Consider the following 18,012-nt stretch of genomic DNA (forward strand, 5'->3'; position numbering starts at 1 on the left):
CACTCTAGCATCCAGGTAAAAACAAGATTCCCGCACGAAGAAGCTGGTTGTTTACCAGTTCAGCCTTCTCCGGGAGAGCATATTTGAGACGGAACGCTGGAGGGGTGCGTGATATTAACAAAAGCAAGATCAAATTAAGCAGATGACATGATGAGCATGCTTCATTTCATGCATGGCCGTGTTTTGCAGGCGAGATAAAGATGCAAAGTAATTACCATGAGCTGAAACTTTTTCCCTGAGCCCTTTCAGCAGCCGGTGACTGCCCTGCTCTCACAACAAAGACGACCGCCTTCTCCTGGGTGCCCGATTCCTCCTGTAACGTTACCAGCTAAGCACCTCGGCCGTGGCCAGGACGCAGCGGAGTATTTCTGTATCCGTGTCTCCAATGCAGCATAAAGAGTTCTGTGGAAACCTATCAAACCGGCGAGCAGCACGGCTGGCAACCAATGAGGAGCGGCTGGGGCGGAATCCGGCACATGCTCTCTGAGGCTCAGCTGTCACCAGCGTTTAGCAGGCTGCTAATCTAATTATAGCTAGTTTGCTAGCACAGAGCGACCAGAGCCAAGCGCAGGAGCAAATTAAATTTTAATAAATGAAACCCTGCAGACAAAATCATCTTGATTCCTGTCACTGTGAGGATTGATGGGTCACCTTATAAACCAGAAGTGGTTTTTAAAGTGCATTCTTGTTTTTCTTCCAATCTAGAGAAACAAAGAGTGGTTAAATCAATGTATGGTATGACCAGCTTCCTTCAACTTAACAGATTCCAGAGAATATGAAAAAGAATGTGTATATATATATAGGTATAACTGAATCGCTTTGCTGTACAGTAGAAATTAACATGACACGGTAAATCAACTATACTTCAACAAAATAAATTAAAAAAAAAACATATTCCAAACAATATGAAAAAGAAGATGTATATTTATGTATAACAACCACTTTGGTACAGTTGAAATTAACATGACACTGTAAATCAACTATACTTCAATAAAATAAAATTAAAAAATAAACTTAACAGATTCCAAAGGATATGAAAAATTAAGTGTATATTTATGTATAACTGAATCTCTTTGCTATACAGTAGAAATTAACACAACATTGCAAATCAACTGTAAGTGTGTTAAGTCGCTCAGTCATGTATGACTCTCTGCGGCCCCATGGACTGCAGCCCGCTAGGCTCCTCTGTCCATGGGATTCTCCAGGCAAGAATGCTGGAGTGGATAGCCATTCTCTTCTCCAGGAGATCTTCCTGACCCAGGGATTGAACCCTGGTCTCCTGCATTGCAGGCAGATTCTTGACCATCTGAGCCATACTTCAGTGAAATAAATTAAAAAAAAATAAACACAGATTTTAGCACGGAGGAATAAATAATAAATTCAGTAGTACGACAATATTAGTGGTAGTGGTATAAAATTGGAGTTTTTATTTACCTTGATAAGCAATTTGCCACTTATTTGTCCTAAAGTGCTAACTAGTCTCTCAATATAGCTTGAAATACCATGTAAATTCCCACCCATCCTGAGAATGTACTAATCAAGGTGTCAAAAATCATCAATTTGACTACAGTGATGAATAATAATTCAGAAGCACAAGATATGGAAAAGGGGGACCAGAAGTCACTGTAAAATAAAAAATTAAAGAAATCTGCCCACAGCACAATTTCTTGGTAAAAATAGCTTCAGAAACTGAATCTCGTGAGAGGCATAGGAGAAATGCACGGTTTCCAACAACCAGGCTATTGGGATCCGCTATTCCCTGCTGTGTGACATGGGGCAAGTGACTGGATGTCTCTGAGTCTCAGAGGCAATAGCGGGAAGTATCTTCAGCATCATTGCTGGGAGCTGTGAGCACTCAGCGCTCAGCGTGGACCCTGGCACAGAGCGAGTTATAAATTAAGCTGTTATTCATAGCAGCTATCTTTTCACAACACCACGGTGTCTCCCTCCTTTCCTGGTACCAGACTACTCTAAAAAGAAGTATCTAAACTTCTCCAGGGCACAGCTTTGTCAGAAACACCATTTAGAAATAATCAATGGGAACAGAATCTAGAAAGATGGTACTGATGAAACGATTTGCAGGGCAGTAACGGAGACACAGACACAGAGAACAGACTACAGACATGGTGGGGGGAGGAAGGAGAGGGTGGGACGAATGGCGAGAGTAGCATGGAAGCATATACACTACCGTATGTAAAACAGATAGCCGGCGGAAATTTGCTGTATGCCTTGGGGAACTCAAACCAAGGCTCTGTAACAATCTAGAGGGGTGGGAAAGGGTAGGGGGTGGGAGGGAGGTTTAAGAGAGGGGACATATGTATACCTGTGTATAATTCATGTTGATATATGGCAGAAACCAAAGCAATATTGTAAAGCAATTATCTTTCAATTAAAAATAAATTTAAAAAAGAAGTAATCAATGGTGACAAGCCAAGAGCAGACTTGATAGCAGACAGAACCATTACTGGTATTCACTGTACTAACAAACATTATTTCCCCTACTTCTTTTTGGATATGTACTATTCACTAACCTCAGCTGACTCTATATGAACCAATCTCAAAAGGAATTGTCGGGAAATGAGGGTTTATAATTTCATTTTGTGAATGATTTGTAATATAGATTAAATGCTATTATAAATCTGAAAAGGGCTTCATTGGTGGCTGAGATGGTAAGGAATCTGCCTGCAATGCAGAAGACCTGGGTTCAATCCCTGGGTGGGGAAGATCCCCAGGAGAAGGGAATGGCAATCCACTCCAGTATTCCTGCTTAGAGAATCCTATGGACAGAGGAGGCTCGTGGGGCCTCCATGAAGTTACAAAGTTGGATATGACTGAATGACTAGCCACATACATCTGAAAAAGTATTTTCAATGGAATATAAGTTGAGGTTTGTAATGATGAGATTGATTAAATTTTAAATGACACATTTATGTGAAAAGGGCTCACAGCGGAGAGGTTAGCTAGTCAAATGCAACTTTTATCCTTGTATCTATTTATTTATTTATTTTCCCTTCAAGTCATTTTTTTCTTCCAATATGTTCCTCAAAATTAACAGTCTTCAATCATATTAATCAAATCTCTTAAAACTTCTTTTTTGTACCTCCCCCAAATCGGTATATGTTCTACCAATCCAAGTTCCAATCCAATGATAACATGCAAACTTCTCATTTCTGTAACTTTGCTGTGTTTTGGTTTTTCTTTGAAAACTTTTACAAAACACTGACATGCTCCACCTGCCTTTAGCACATGCATAATGTTTGTGAGGTGTAGCAGTAGTACGTGTGTGCTCAGTCATGTCTGACTCATTGTGACCCCTTGGACTGTAGCCCGCCAGTCTCCTCTGTCCATGGGATTTCCCAGGTAAGAATACTGGAGTGGGTTGCCATTTCCTTCTCCAGGGGATCTTCCCGATCCAGTGATCCAACCTGCTTTTCTTACATCTTCTGCGTTGTTAGGCGGGTTCTTTACCACTAGCGCCACCTGGCATTATGATTTGCTGTGAGGAACCAAATCCTCCCAGAGATTAATTAGTAGCTGTGGGGGGAAAAAATTACTATGGGGCATCCTTCATCCTTCCCTCTTTGGGTACCACAAACTGTATGAGAATAATCCAAGGGAAGGAACAGCATGGCCCATAAATGTCAGAGCAAAGCACAGAGACTCCTGGTCTATATATCAAAGAGTGAAAAACCGTGGAAATGTAGATGTAGACACCAACCGTGAGAAAATATGACAGACACAAATTTCTTTAAATGACTGTCCCAGGTGCTACTTTGCAGCAGCGCCTGCATGGATTATCAAAGTGCCATCATCATTATCAGGAGCTGAAACTCCAAGAGGAATTGGCTTCAGTGATTTGGCCTAAGGCACAGATCCCTGGAGGCTGCCAGCATCCAGCCTGGTACCACTCGCAGGCATTCATCTGGGAATGCCAACAGCTCTGCCTTCCTCTTCATGGAACAGACTGCTGGCTCAAAAAGGGGCACTTTTAAAAAGCTGTTCGATTAATTTGTCTCATGCCTGTTTGGTGTAAGACATTAAACACACTTTGTAAGAGAAAGAAGCAATAATCCCTTCTTAGGTCTTATCTTTCAACACTGAGAGCCCATATATTAGTTCTAAACTGGGTAACAATTAATTGCCGATCATTCTTTCTTTAATTTTTGGCTGTGCTGGGTCGTCACTGCTGCGTGAGGGCTTTTCTCTAGATGCGGCGAGCAGGGTCTGCTCTCTAGCCGTGGGGCACAGGCTTCTCACTGCGGTGGCTTCTCTTGTTGGGGCACACAGGCACTAGGGCCCTTGGGCTTTAGCAGTTGTGGTGCATGGTGCGTGTTGCTCTGTGGCATGTGGGATCTTCCCAGACCATGAGTCAAACCTGGGTCCCCTGCAGTGGCAGGCAGATTCTTAACCAGTGGACCACCAGGGAAGCCCTGCTGATCATTCTTATTAGCACTCTTCTGGGGGAACCTAGAGCATTTTCTTCCAATGGTCCTCATTTCCTAGGACTGGTGAAATGAGATGAAATAGCAGGGAGCAAGGAGACATAAGGATTCAGGAAGGAGTCCTGCAAGGAGGCCAGTTCTGGAGATACTGACACGAGGCTTGCTTTGCCTGGGCAGTAGCTGTCACCACATTAAGGTACAGAAGCCCTGGGTACCCCCGTACAAAGATCTGAAACACACTGCACCGTCTCTATGCTGACGATCTAGGGCAGCTCATAGCTGCTTGGGGAGGGACTTCCTAGGACCCACCGGCCTGGCATGGTGGACGGCATGAGTCAGCGATGCCTGACCACAGTGCCAAGATGGTGGGTGGTCTCCCAGGGACCCCCTCCCCATTTCCTGGGGCCTGTCTGCCGTATCCCCCTAGTACAGATTTACATGGTCCCAACCTCTCGGGCCATTTGTCACTTCAGCCTGCCCAGTAGGCCACAGAGGGCAGTACTCTGGACTTTGAAATGGCTTTATCACAGGTCAGTTTTTCACTGGATCAGCCCAGGGATGCCTGTTTCCCTGAGAGTGAGCCTGCTTCTCAGGCCTCAGAGTAAGGGATCACGTGGTAGAAGAAGAATAAAAAAGCTTTTATGTGGAGGCCCACGTGCATTTGCGTGTGCTTCAGTCGTGTCCGACACTTTGCGACCCCATGGACTATAGCCCGCCAGGCTCCTCTGTCCATGCAATTCTCCAGGCAAGAATACTGGAGGGGGTTGCCATGTCCTCCTCCAAGGGACCTTCTCAACCCAGAGATCGAACCTGTGTCCCTTGTGTCTCCTACATCGCCAGGCGGTCTTGACCACTAGTGCCACCTGGGAAGCCCTTAAGTGTAGGACTAATCCTCAAAAAGATTTGTTAGTCACTCAGTCATGTCCAATTCTTTGGGATCCTTTGGACTGTAGCCTGCCAGGCTCCTCAGTTCCTGGGATTCCCCAGGCAAGAATACTGGAGTAGGTTGCCATTCTCTTCTCCAGGGGAACTTCCCAACCCAGGCATTGAATCCAGGTCTCCCACATTGCAGGCATATTCTTTACCATCTGAGCCACCAGGGAAGCCCTCAAAAGACTTACACACACATAATTCACATCTGCTGTGTCTCATTCATTCCTTCTGGCCTCTAGCACCTGGGGCCAGCGTGTGGAAAGCCTGAGTGCCAACAGCTTGGTGATTCCATTTTGCTCCTCTTTTCACTAAAACCATGTCAAAGCTATGGTTTATCCAGTAGTCATGTATGGATGTGAGAGCTGGAACATCAAGAAGGCTTAGCACCAAAGAACTGATGCTTTCAAACTGTGGTGCTGGAGAAGACTCTAAGAGTCCTATGGACAGCAAGGAAATCAAACCAGTCACCTAAAGGAAATCAACCCTGAATACTCATTGGAAGGACTGACGCTTGAAGCTGAACCTCCGATACTTTGGTCACTTGATGCAAAGAGCTGACCCACTGGAACAGACCCTGATGCTGGGAAAGACTGAGGACAAGAGAAAGGGACGACAGAGAATGAGATGGTTGGATGGCATCACTGACTCAATGGACATGAGTTTGAGCAAACACCAGAGATAGTGAAGGACAGGGAGGCCTGGTGTGCCGCAATCCATCAGGTCACAGAGAGTAGGACATGCCTTAGAACCTAAACAACAGCAACAACATGGTTGGTCCTACACATACACAAAATGAATTATTAATTTTAATCCATGGATATATAATTAGATATTATTAAAATCTGATATACAATAATTATTATAATCTAACACTTAGATGGGAAAGAAATGGCAACCCACTCCAGTATTCTTGCCTGGAGAATCCCATGGACAGAGGAGCCTGGCGGGCTACAGTCCATGGGGTCACAAAAGAGTCGGACATGACTTAGTGACTACATAACAACAAACAATAATTAGATATAATAATAATACTTAGACATTATTATCTAATAAGAGCTATGAATTAGGTGGCAGAAGTTGTCTTGAGCTTAAAAGCTTCCCTTCCATTCTCAGATCATACCAAGTTTCCTGAACTCCACCAGGCATTTTTAGGTTTCGAATGTGTTTTCCTCATTGATAATCTCCATCCTCCCAAAAGGACCCAAGATTAGACTCCCTCTACTGACCATGGGATAATTCCTACAAAACCTTCAATTACAATAAGTGGATTAATGTCCTAAATATCAGCTCTGTCTCTTGAAGTGGAATGCCTACACATTTCAGTCAAAAGCAGTTTTCTACCGTTGTAAACAGTTCTATAAAGTATCAGTACCAGTTCTGGAATTCAATTCTATGTGTATTGTCCAAAATCAAGACATATAATCTTGCATCAGTAAGGCATGTTACTATTTTAAGCAAGAGCTTCATAGAAGAACTTCAAGTATGCATGGCATGAATGTTCATAATTATATTTTAACATGACTAAATTTGAAAGATTGGACTTTTATCCAAACAAAAGTGTAACTACAGAAAATAATTTGGTATGAAATTCATTTGGGGTCTTTATGAAACTTTTAAAGTCAGTAGAGACCAAAGAATGAATTTGAGTAAACTCCAGGAGATAATGAAGGACAGGAAGCCTGGAGTGCTGCAGTGCATGGAGTTGCAAACAGTTGGATATGACTGAGCAACTGAATTACAATAACAACAGAGGTCAAAGAGTAGCTGTCTTGAGAAGGGCCACAGCAGAATCTCAGAGGTTACATCCTGAAGGATACTCCTTGGGAGAATTACATTGCTAGAATAATACCATCATATGCTTCTCACCTTTTGTCTCATTATTTTTTATCCCAGTCTAGCCATCTTCCGGGCTTCCCAGGAACCAGTGCTAAAGAGCCTATCCGCCAACACAGGAGATGTGGCTTCAATCCCTGGGTTGGGAAGATTCCCTGGAGAAGGAAATGGCAACTCACTCCAGTATTCTTACCTGGAAAACGGACAGAGGAGCCTGGAGGGCTACAGTACATGAGGCGAAGAGAGTAGGACATAACTTATCGACTAAACAACAGCAGCCACCTTCCAGCTGGCAACCTTAGATAAGTTACTTAAGTCCCTCAGGCTTGAATTTTCTCATCTGTACCGTAAGTATGATGATGCTGTGTAATAAAATGAGTTAATATACACAGAAAACATGTAGGGAATGCTCAGCGTATTGCAAACGTTATTTAAGTTCTCTCCACTTGGCTGATGGCAAAATTAAAACATCCAGGCCAAATGGTATTAACGTAATTAGAAAAGCTGACCCTCTTAAGAAAAAGGACTAGATAATAAAAACAAATAACCATATACCCTGAATACAACACAGATGGGAAATGCTATACTGTTAAGACTTTATTAATAACATCTAGAAATTATGAACCTTATACAGGCGTAACTTTTTTTCTGGGATAATCTGAAAAAACTTCTTGAAAATTTTACAAATGTGTATACATTTACCCCTGGCCACTCACTTTGAGAAACTCATTCTAAAGAAATAGTTGGGATCAAGTGCTAAATTACAAACCATTCAGGATATGTGCAAATAAATGCAAGTAAAGAATTTATCACAGTATCCTTTATTATAGAGCAAAAAGAAAAGATCATTCAACAAGAGCCATTACATAAATGATGGTGTATAAATAAAATGAATGGAATAGAATGCAGCTATTTCAAAGTTATACTCCAGAGGAATATTTATTAAGTGGAAATATAGCTGACTAAGTGAAAGTGAATCGTTGAAGTTTAAGTGAAAGTTGAATCGATGTATATTATCCTACTTTTGTTAAAATTATTTCTGTGTATATATGCACAAATTTCTGTGACTATATATGGAGAAAAAGTCTAGGGGCAAATGTGAGAGTGAGAGTAGTTTTTATCTTTGCATGGTCAACTTGCCTGAACTTTAAAATGCTTCTACTGTGCTCTTACTTGGAGAAGGCAATGGTAGCCCACTTCAGTACTCTTTCCTGGAAAATCCCATGGATGGAGGAACCTGGTAGGCTGCAGTCCATGAGGTCGCTAAGAGTCGGACATGACTGAGTGACTTCACTTTCACTTCTCACTTTCATGCGTTAGAGAAGGAAATGGCAACCCACTCCAGTGTTCCTGCCTGGAGAATCCCAGGGATGGCTGAGCCTGGTGGGCTGCTGTCTATGGGGTCGCACAGAGTCAGACACTAGTGAAGCGACTTAGCAGCAGCAGCAGGAGCAGTGCTCTTACTAATGTTGAACATAACTTATTCTTTTTGCAATTTTATTAAATTTAAATACCATTTTAATTTTTTTTTTCGGCTGCACCACGAAGCATGTAGGATCTTAGTTCCCTGACCAGGGATGGAACCCAGGCCCCCTGAAGTGGAAGCACAAAGTCTCAACCACAGGACCATCAGGGAAGTCTTTGAACATAAATTTTCAATTAAAACTTGATATTTTTCCCAACTCCTACCCAAGAAAAAGAAAAAATGACAGGAAACAAGTTTTTAAGGAGTGGTTCCTCTAACATCTCAGGCTCCGAGGTGCCTTCTGCCTCCCCAGGGTCAGTGACTCTGTTCTCCTGGCAGTATATAGGATACAGCTCTGCTAACCAGCTAGCAAGTAGCAACTTCAGCGACCATGATTCTGATGTGCTAATTGTTCTGAGCCAGAAGTCAAACCAGTAGAGTAGGAACCAAAGGTTCAGCCTGGATTGTCAATCTGTTGATGCTTATTAGGCATTAGAGCCTCAGCTGATGCTGGAGCAAGGACTCACTGCTCACTACGACTCAGATATTCCTTTCCTAAGTCATCTGGATAATTCTCTCCTTTTACCTAAAGGCACCCTTATGTACTTAAAAGATATGTCCAGGTTCAAATGCCTGGAAAGAAGCCAGGAAGGTTCAGTGATGGAGAAAAAAGAAAAGAATTTCTTTGGATATAAAGGCAGAAACATTAGCATCACTGAAGATTGACCAGAACTCTGGCAGGTTTTGGAAGCATGGACTGCCACTCCTCCAGTGAGAATTAAGTTTAAAATAAGGTAGAGCCAAGCAGGGACCTCCCAGATAGCTCAAAATGTCAAGAATCTGCCTGCAATGCAGGAGACCTGGGTTCAGTCCCTAGGTTGGGAAGACCCCCTGGAGAAGGGCGTGGCAACCCACTCTAGTATTCTTGCCTGGAGAATTCCATGGACAGAGGAACCTGGCAGGCTACAGTCCTTGGGGTCGCAGAGTCGGACATGACTGAGTGAGTGACTTTCACTTTGAAAGCAAAGCAGTCACCTTTCAGTATGTGCCTAAACTGACTATTTTTACCCTCACAGTTTAAAAAGTCTTGCAAATCACAGCTCAGTATCATTAACAGACAATGGTTCCAAGGTTTTGTTAGAAAGATATTTCCATTTATGTGTGTAGATTTTACAGGCAATTTTGTTATATCTGGGGACCAATTTTTAAAGTTCTACAATAGAAATTAAAGTGCAAATGGGATTTACTTAACAGAAATTTGCCTTGAAGCAAAGTGAGCTCTGTTCTACCTATACTGTTAAGTGTGTAATTACCTGTATGTCAAAAGTCAAGACTTTTTTTTTCCTTACTGAAAATAATCACCTCCCAGTTTCTTTTTGACTGTGAAGTTCTTCATAAATGGTGACTGGTTTTCTGAATCTAGATTGCCTAGATTCCTCTTATTTCTACTTTCATACGTAGGGATCTTTTCTAAATTTCCTTTTACAGCAAAGAATCAACTTTTCATTACGTAATCCTGTTCAAGGCAGGGATAATACTTAGGGAAGCTTTTTCATTTAACAAGTGTTATTCTCCTGGAAAGGCTTCCCCAGTGGCTCAGTGGTAAAGAATCCACCTGCAATGCAGGAGACGCAGGAGATGGTGGTTCAATCTCTGGGTCGGGAAGATCCCCTGGAAGAGGAAATGGCAACTCAGTTCAGTATTCTTGCCTGGAGAATCCCATGGACAGAGGAGACTGGTGGGCTATGGTCCATGGGGTCGCAAAGAGTTGGATACGACTGAAGCAACTGAGCACTCATGCATTTTCCTGGAAAGTTTACCACTCAGTGATTTGAGCAGAAAAAATACTATGTTCTTCAAGAATGAGGAAGAACTTATTTGAAGCGAAAGAATCCTTTGAAAATAGGACCATCTGAATAGTTTCTAAGTAAAATCGAAAATCTGTGTCACTTATTTAAGGTTCTTGCTTGGGTTGACAGTGTGCGCTTTATCGACACAATAAAGGAAACTGCTGTCCCTCCCAAGAGAACTGAAGAGTCTGTAAATTTCTGGTGATGCTTGAAAGTCATTTCTTCAGATGTGGGTTCTGTCTATGCAGGGCACCTTTCCTAAGCCCAGTATCAGTGTATCGGGTAGAACAAGCACCTGGAAAAGATAAGCTTCACTGCATACTACCTTTATCATGTGTATGTTATTAGCTTTGAAACTGGAAGTGATTTGAAGGACATTAATTCCCCTTAAAGGAAACTTTCTTGGGCTTTTCTTTCACTTTATTTTCAAAGTCAGATTACAAGCTAATTTAAATTTCAAGTATTCTGATTACATTCCTCTTGAATGACTGCTCCTGATCTTTGCCAAGTCAGTGTTCCCATTCAGGGAGAAGCTATTTTAATTCTACTGCAGGCAGGTCTCCTAACGAAGAGGAGAGTTTAAATTCCTCTTACATGGAAGCGCACATGATGAATGCTTTTTAACACAAAGTCTGAGTCAAGACTACACAATTGGCTTTCTTGTACTAAATTATATAGAAGGCTTTTAAATGAATATCGCAGAAATGTTCTGCCATAGGAATAAATGGCATAAAGCTCCTGACAGATTAGTGTGAAAGCACTATAGGGGTCTACAGGGCAGCAACAGGAACTGCCCACCTGATATCTTGATGGTATTTTGCACCTTGTATAGGTTAAAGAAACTTTGCAAGTTTTAATCATCTTCCTCCAAAGGGGCAAGCATAATCTTCAAATTTGCTTTCAGTGTTGTTTAAGAACAAGAATAATTTGAATATGTGATGCAAGTTAGTACCTGGCTTTAAGATGGTACCTGGTGTTCCCTTATCCTGAGAGTGGGGGGTGGAGGAGAAGTGGGCGGTTCTTAGTTCATTTTATTTTGTCTACAATGGGCACGGCTCATCCACATGAAAGAGTGGATCCTGGCTGGTCTGGGTGAGATACACAGGAAACCTTATAGGCCTTGCTCGTCCATCAGTGGGATGGATGGGCCAACTGAGGAGAATCAATACTTGGGCCTATGGAGATGCTCTGGTTGAGAGCCAGGGTCCCATAGAGATGAAGGAAAGACCTTCTGCCCCAAACCCTGCCCTGGGACAGGCCAGGTGAGGAAGGAGAGAGAAGGAACATCTTTTTGATGTGTTATTACAACTTTTCTTAAAATGTCCTAATTCTCAGCAATGGAACATATACAGAATTGTTTTCTATTATTTTCATTTTGAAAAATAACTTAATTTCTGTCTTCCCCAAAGATGCTGATGCTGTGTACCTTTCGGGAGGATCAAACAAACAAACAACCAAACAAAACAAGCCTCTGTGGGGAACCAAGAAAAAGCAATCCTAAAGCACTGCTATTTTAAACAACAGTGAGGCTCAGTCGTGTGAAATAATCGGAATTTCAGTCAATCTACTGTTCTTCCCAATTTACTAGTTTTGGGGCTGCTCTGTAGTCGGTGCTCACTCATGCCTTCATATGTGTTTCTTTTCAGCATGACTCTATGACCTAAATTGCAGTGAAATGGAATGTATGACACCAAATTTCTCATGTCTGAACAAACTGAAGTCATCCAACTGCAAAACACAGTCCACCTGCAAAATTCCTGTCAGTCATCCGTCAGTGATATTCTGCATTTGGTGGAAATGTATGCCACAGTGAGGAACCCACAGCGTGGTTGCCCTGAATTCCAACTGATAAGAAAGGATCATCCTCCCAGAAAAGGATGGGAAGCTACTAAAGATGCTGAAATTCCAACAGTGTCATTTAATGAGAATGAACAAGTTAGATCAACAAGGCAGAAGGGAGAGAGAGCTCAGAAACAGACCCACAAAATTACAACTGACTTTTCACAAAGGAACCCAGACAATTCAATGAAGGATGAAAAGCCCTTTTAACAAATGATGATGGGACAGCCAGATACCCATAAATATTGACCTAAGATAGCTCAGAGACCTAAAAGTTAAAAACTAAAACTATAATCCCTCTAGAAAAGGACATAAGGGAATATTTTTGCAACTTTGGGGTAGGTAAAAATTTCCTAGAGTCACAAAAAAATACTGACTGTAAAAGAAAAAACTTGTCAAATGGTCTTTAAAAAGTTTTTTCAACTGCTGCTCATCTCATCAAGACAATGTGAAGAAAATGAAAAGGCAAAATGAGAGAAAATATATCCTTTACATAAATGTAAAAGAACTTTTAGCCAGAAAAATATTAAAGAACAACTAATCAATAACAAAGGACAATCAAAATGCTTAAAAAAGGCAAACACTTGAACAAACTCTTTGCCAAGAAGATACACAAAAGACCTGGGAGTACATGAAAAGTTGGTCAAAGACATCAGTCATGAGGGAAATACAAATTAAACCCATAATAATACACTATTCCATAGTCACTTAACTTACTAAAAATAAAAGACAATAGCAAATGTTGGCAAGAATATGGAACAAACAGACTGTCACACACTGCTAACAAGAAAGACTGAATTAACCAAACACTGATCCTGATTATCCTTCAATTTCACTCAGGGGTATTATCAAAGGTAGAAGAAAATAAATATCCATAAAAAGACTCATTCAACAATGTTCAGGTAACTTTACTCAAAACGTCCAACTGGAAACAATCCAAATGCTCAGTAACAGAAGAACAGATAAACGAATTGCAGGACATAATGAAATAAATATTACTCAGCTACTGATACAAAAAGGATGAACTTCAAAGACATGATGAATCTTGACATGTTCTGGGATGAAAGGGACTAGTATGAAGGGTATGCACTGGATGATTCCATCTACGTCAATTTAAAAACACGTAAGACTAATGTACTTGGCTTAAAGCTCAACATTCAGAAAATGAAGATCATGGCATCTGGTCCCATCACTTCATGGGAAATAGATGGGGAAACAGTGGAAACAGTGTCAGACTTTATTTTTTGGGGCTCCAAAATCACTGCAGATGGTGACTGCAGCCATGAAATTAAAAGACGCTTGCTCCTTGGAAGAAAAGCTATGACCAACCCAGATAGCATACTGAAAAGCAGAGACATTACTTTGCCAACAAAGGTTCGTCTAGTCAAGGTTATGGTTTTTTCAGTGGTCATGTATGGATGTGAGAGTTGGACTGTGAAGAAAGCTGAGCGCTGAAGAATTGATGCTTTTGAACTGTGGTGTTGGAGAAGACTCTTGAGAGTCCCTAGGACTGCAAGAAGATCCAACGAGTCATTCTAAAGAAAATCAGTCCTGAATATGCACTGGAAGGACTGATGCTGAAGCTGAAACTCCAATACTTTGGCCACCTGATGCAAAGAACTTAGTCATTTGAAAAGACCCTGACAGTGGTAAAGATTAAAGGTGGGAGGAGAAGGGGACCACAGAGGATGAGATGGTTGGGTGGCATTACCAACTCAATGGACATGAATCTGAGTAAGCTCTGGGAGTTGGTGATGGACAGGGAGGCCTGGTGTGCTGCTTTCCATTGGGTTGCAAAGAGTTGGACACGAATGAGTGACTGAACTGAACTGAAGACTAATTTATGGTGACAGAATAGAATAATAATTTTTCCCAGAGTGGAAAAGGGAGATCTGATTAGAATTTACCTCCAAAAACCCCATATTGTATTAAAAATATAGTCTTGCTACCAAGTTTTGAAAAAGGTTTATTATTGACTTGACATCCTAATGAAATTACATTTCAAATTCTTTTGAACCTTTCAATATCTCATTTATGTGTATGTATAGTATGCTGTGTATACACTGAGAAAATAATGATGACTCTATTCTTCATGATTTTAAATGACAGTTAAAGTTTACTCATTTAATATTGTGCCTGTTTGTGTGTATACTCAGTCATGTCTGACTCTTTGCGATCCCATGGACTGTAGCCCACCTGGCTCCTCTTCCATGGAATTCTCTAGGTAAGGATACTGGAGAGGGTTGCCAATTCCTTTCCCAGGGGATCTTCCTGACCCAGGGATTGAATCCATGTCTCCTGTGTCTCCCTCACAGTAGACAGATTCTTTACCACTGAGCCACCAGTGAAGACCCAGGAGGTAGTAAGATGACTTTTACATCCAGTTTCACTCCCCAACTCCTCAGGTCTCACATCCAATAGTGTATATTGAAACCAAACAGAAATATTTTTAAACTGAGTTGAAGTTCTGGAGAGGGAGAGAAAAATATTTTAAGTCAGGCCAAATATTGAACAAACATTTATAATAAAGCATAAAACTCCCTGAGATGCAATAATTGAAAATATTTTCCTGGAGCACCAAGCCCACTGTTGGGAGCCCTTGTCCTGCCTCTCTGAGATAGCTGTCCTAGGGATCGCGTGGAAGTCCCATGTGTGCGCCTGGCTCCACGTGTCCATCTCCAGTTCACCTCCTCCCCTGACCTCAGGATTGCCAAGTACAGCACCTCCAGGTCTTCCCCCGTGGCGAGGCCCTCCCTGGTCCCCGTCTGCATCAGTTTCTGTTGCCGTGTAACAAGCACCCACCCACCTCCTATTGCACAGTCTCTGTCGAGGCGTGGCTTAGCTGCATCTCCCAAGGCTGCTGTTAAAGTGTGGTCTGGGCAGCCTTCCTCTGCAAAGCTCAGGGGCCTCCTTCAAGTTCCATGGTTGCTGGCAGAATTCAGTCCCTGGAGGCTGGAGCACTGAGGCCCCAGCTTTCCTACTGGCTGGGAGGGCCATCCTTTCCTCCAAGACGCAGCTCACAGCTCCCTTCTCCAAGGCCAAGAGGAGGATCTCTACTGCCAAGACAGAGTCTTACATGAGATAACCCAGTAGTCACAGCAGCGTTATTCATCCTCTCACTGTATGCCATTAGCCCCACCCACCCAGCACAGGGGTCATCTCAGAACTCTGCCAACCATGCCCCCTAAAATGCCAGCACCCACTCCCACAACACACACATCTACTCATCTCCCTGCTTTATTTTCCTCTGTAGTACTTAACAGTTGAAATAACAAATATTTGATATATTTATCTTCCGTATTTCAGCTTCATCTCACTGAAATGTAAGCCTCACGAGGGCAGAACGTTTGGTCCGTTTTTCTTTACTACTATATCCCCAGCTTGCAGAAGACTACCACCTGGCTCAGAGCAACTTATCAGCAAATATTTATTGCATGAATAAATGATTTACTACCTAGGATTGCCTGAGAAACATCAGCATCTCAACATCTCCAATTTTACTCCTAAGCACAGATTTCTGCAACCTTTTCCCACTATAGTTAGTTGCCTTACATCAGAACTTTTAGTCACAAAAGATCAAGCTACACGTTATCTTTTCCACAGCTGCAAAGCTATATAGTGGTATTTTATTTATAGTTTTATCAGCCAACTATGTGGTGAGAATGCCACACTAAATATATGCAAAAACCACCATTTTTAAGCTTGTGTGAAAACAGATATGTTTAATGTCCGGTTCCCAGGATCAGAGATGACTTCTGTTTGTTTGTTTTTTAATCTTAAAAATAATCTTTGGTCAAACAGTGGAGAAAATAGGAAGTAAAAACCAAGGTCCTTTGAACACTGACTCCAAGAAAACCACAAGTATGTGACTAAGTCCGTGACTGAAACAAAACAGAAGTACGGTGTTTGCAGGCAGTGAACACAACCGTGAAATCTGTATCTGACTGCAGACTTTTCCTGACGTCCAGACTAAAAACCTCTTACATACGGATGTGTGTGCTAAGTCACTTCAGGCATGTCCAACTTTGGGACCCCATGGACTCTAGCCTGCCAGGCTCCTCTGTCCATGGGATTCTCCAGGCAAGAGTCCTGGAGTGGGTTGTCATTTCCTGCTCCAAGGGATCTTCCCAACCCAGGGATTAAACCTGCATCTCTTATGTCTCCTGCATTGGCAGGCAGGTTCTTTACCACTAACACCACTGAGAAGCTCTTAACGTAAGTACAGCTTCCACTAAAAGTAACCGAAGAGCACTCAGCTGATCACAGGTCAGGCAGGTAGATTGTCTCTTTCATCTTGTTTGACTTTCCCTACTCTTGTTTATTTTACTAGCGCTACTACTACTAATGCAATTCAAGGAATACAATAAATTTTTAAATCTCCCTTGCCAATGATAAATGAGCATTCACTCCTGCATCCCTGGCTGGTTTCTCTTCTGCCTTCTCTCCTCTAACCATATATATGGTTTAATCTGCCCCAAATAGTGATTCTGGCAAGTCTCTCCTCTGGTTATGAATACAGGGTGGCTCCCTACAGCCTCGCTCCTCAAGTTCATGGTTCTCCCTAGGACCTCGCTTGTTAAATTCCTCACCTAGGTTAGGATGTAGCCTGGATCGGCCTGGTTTCTATGTTAACCGCAAGACTCTGACCACTTGACTCCATCTTCATCTGGCCACCACTGGCCTCAGGATGACTGGTTAAAAAAATACAGATCAAATGAATGAAAATCACTAATATCAAACCCTAAGTCCTACTGACTGTAGAAACATCTCTTCACATGGAAGACAGACTTCTCTGACTCTTAGAAACACAGTAAGGTTAAGAAAGAAGAAAGTCCATGAAACACAGTCTCCAGTATCTCAAAGTGAAAGCGTGACATTATGGGGACTTCCCTGGTGGTCCAGTGGTTAAGACTCCACATTCCCAAAGCAGGGGGTCCGGGTTTGATCCTTGATCAGGGAACTAGATCCCACATGCTGCAACGAAATATTCTGCCTGCTAGAACTAAGACCCTGTGAAGCCAAATAAATAAATATTTTTTAAAAAAGGAAAGTATATGGAGGTAAATTTGGCATTTCCCAAGCATCTTAACTGAGCTTTCTGTGAAGGCAGAATGCCAACAGTGGCCCCAGAATTCCCAGCACCTTGGGGCACAGCTCTGCCCAATCATAGGATGGTAAACACAACGGATTTCACTCCTGGGATAAGCAATGTTATAAGGCACATCAACCTCAGCAAGGACTTCCCAGGTTGCTCTGTGGGTAAAGAACCCACCTGCCAATGTAGCTGATGCAGGAGACTTGGGTTCAATTCCTGGTTCAGGAAGATCCCCTGAAGAAGGGCATGGCAACCCACTCCAGTATTCTTGCCTGGAGAATCCCATGGACAGAAGTGAGCTACAATCCAAGGGATCACAAAGAGTCGGACATGACTGAAGTGACTGAGCAGGTATGCATGTACAACTTCGGGAATGGGGACTGACTGGGTGGACTCTTTACTCTCTTCACCCTTTAAAAGCAGAGAGCTTTCCTTGGCTGGTCATAGAGGAGAAAATTAAGAGACTGTAGAGACTGTGAGCTGAGGGGGCTCTGACATGGATGCTGCTCTGATGCTGTGAGAGGGCCCAGGATAAGGAACTATGAGTGGTTTCTA

The 18,012-nt window shown here is 42.3% G+C and overlaps 1 protein-coding gene across 11 annotated transcripts in view; it reads right to left on the bottom strand.

The window, feature by feature from the left end:
• The window catches only part of FAM110B (family with sequence similarity 110 member B), a 142,222-nt gene that overhangs the window by 72,167 nt on the left and 52,043 nt on the right, over positions 1-18,012 (bottom strand). For 4 of the 11 annotated variants that reach the window (XR_015140845.1, XR_015140844.1, XR_015140843.1 and 1 more), the window contains exon 1: positions 216-622. The exons of 3 other annotated variants lie outside the window; for them this stretch is intronic. The gene's annotated coding sequence lies outside the window, so the exon portion shown is untranslated. Of the gene's footprint in view, positions 1-215; positions 709-8,694; positions 15,419-18,012 lie in introns of those variants that run through there. 4 more of the 11 variants (XR_015140841.1, XR_015140840.1, XM_086336907.1 and 1 more) reach the window with 4 other exon arrangements.

The sequence above is a fragment of the Bos grunniens genome, chromosome 14, assembly GCF_055505025.1.
Source record: "Bos grunniens cultivar Pamir isolate PY7600 chromosome 14, Bosgru_T2T1.0, whole genome shotgun sequence".
Lineage (NCBI taxonomy): Eukaryota > Metazoa > Chordata > Mammalia > Artiodactyla > Bovidae > Bos > Bos grunniens.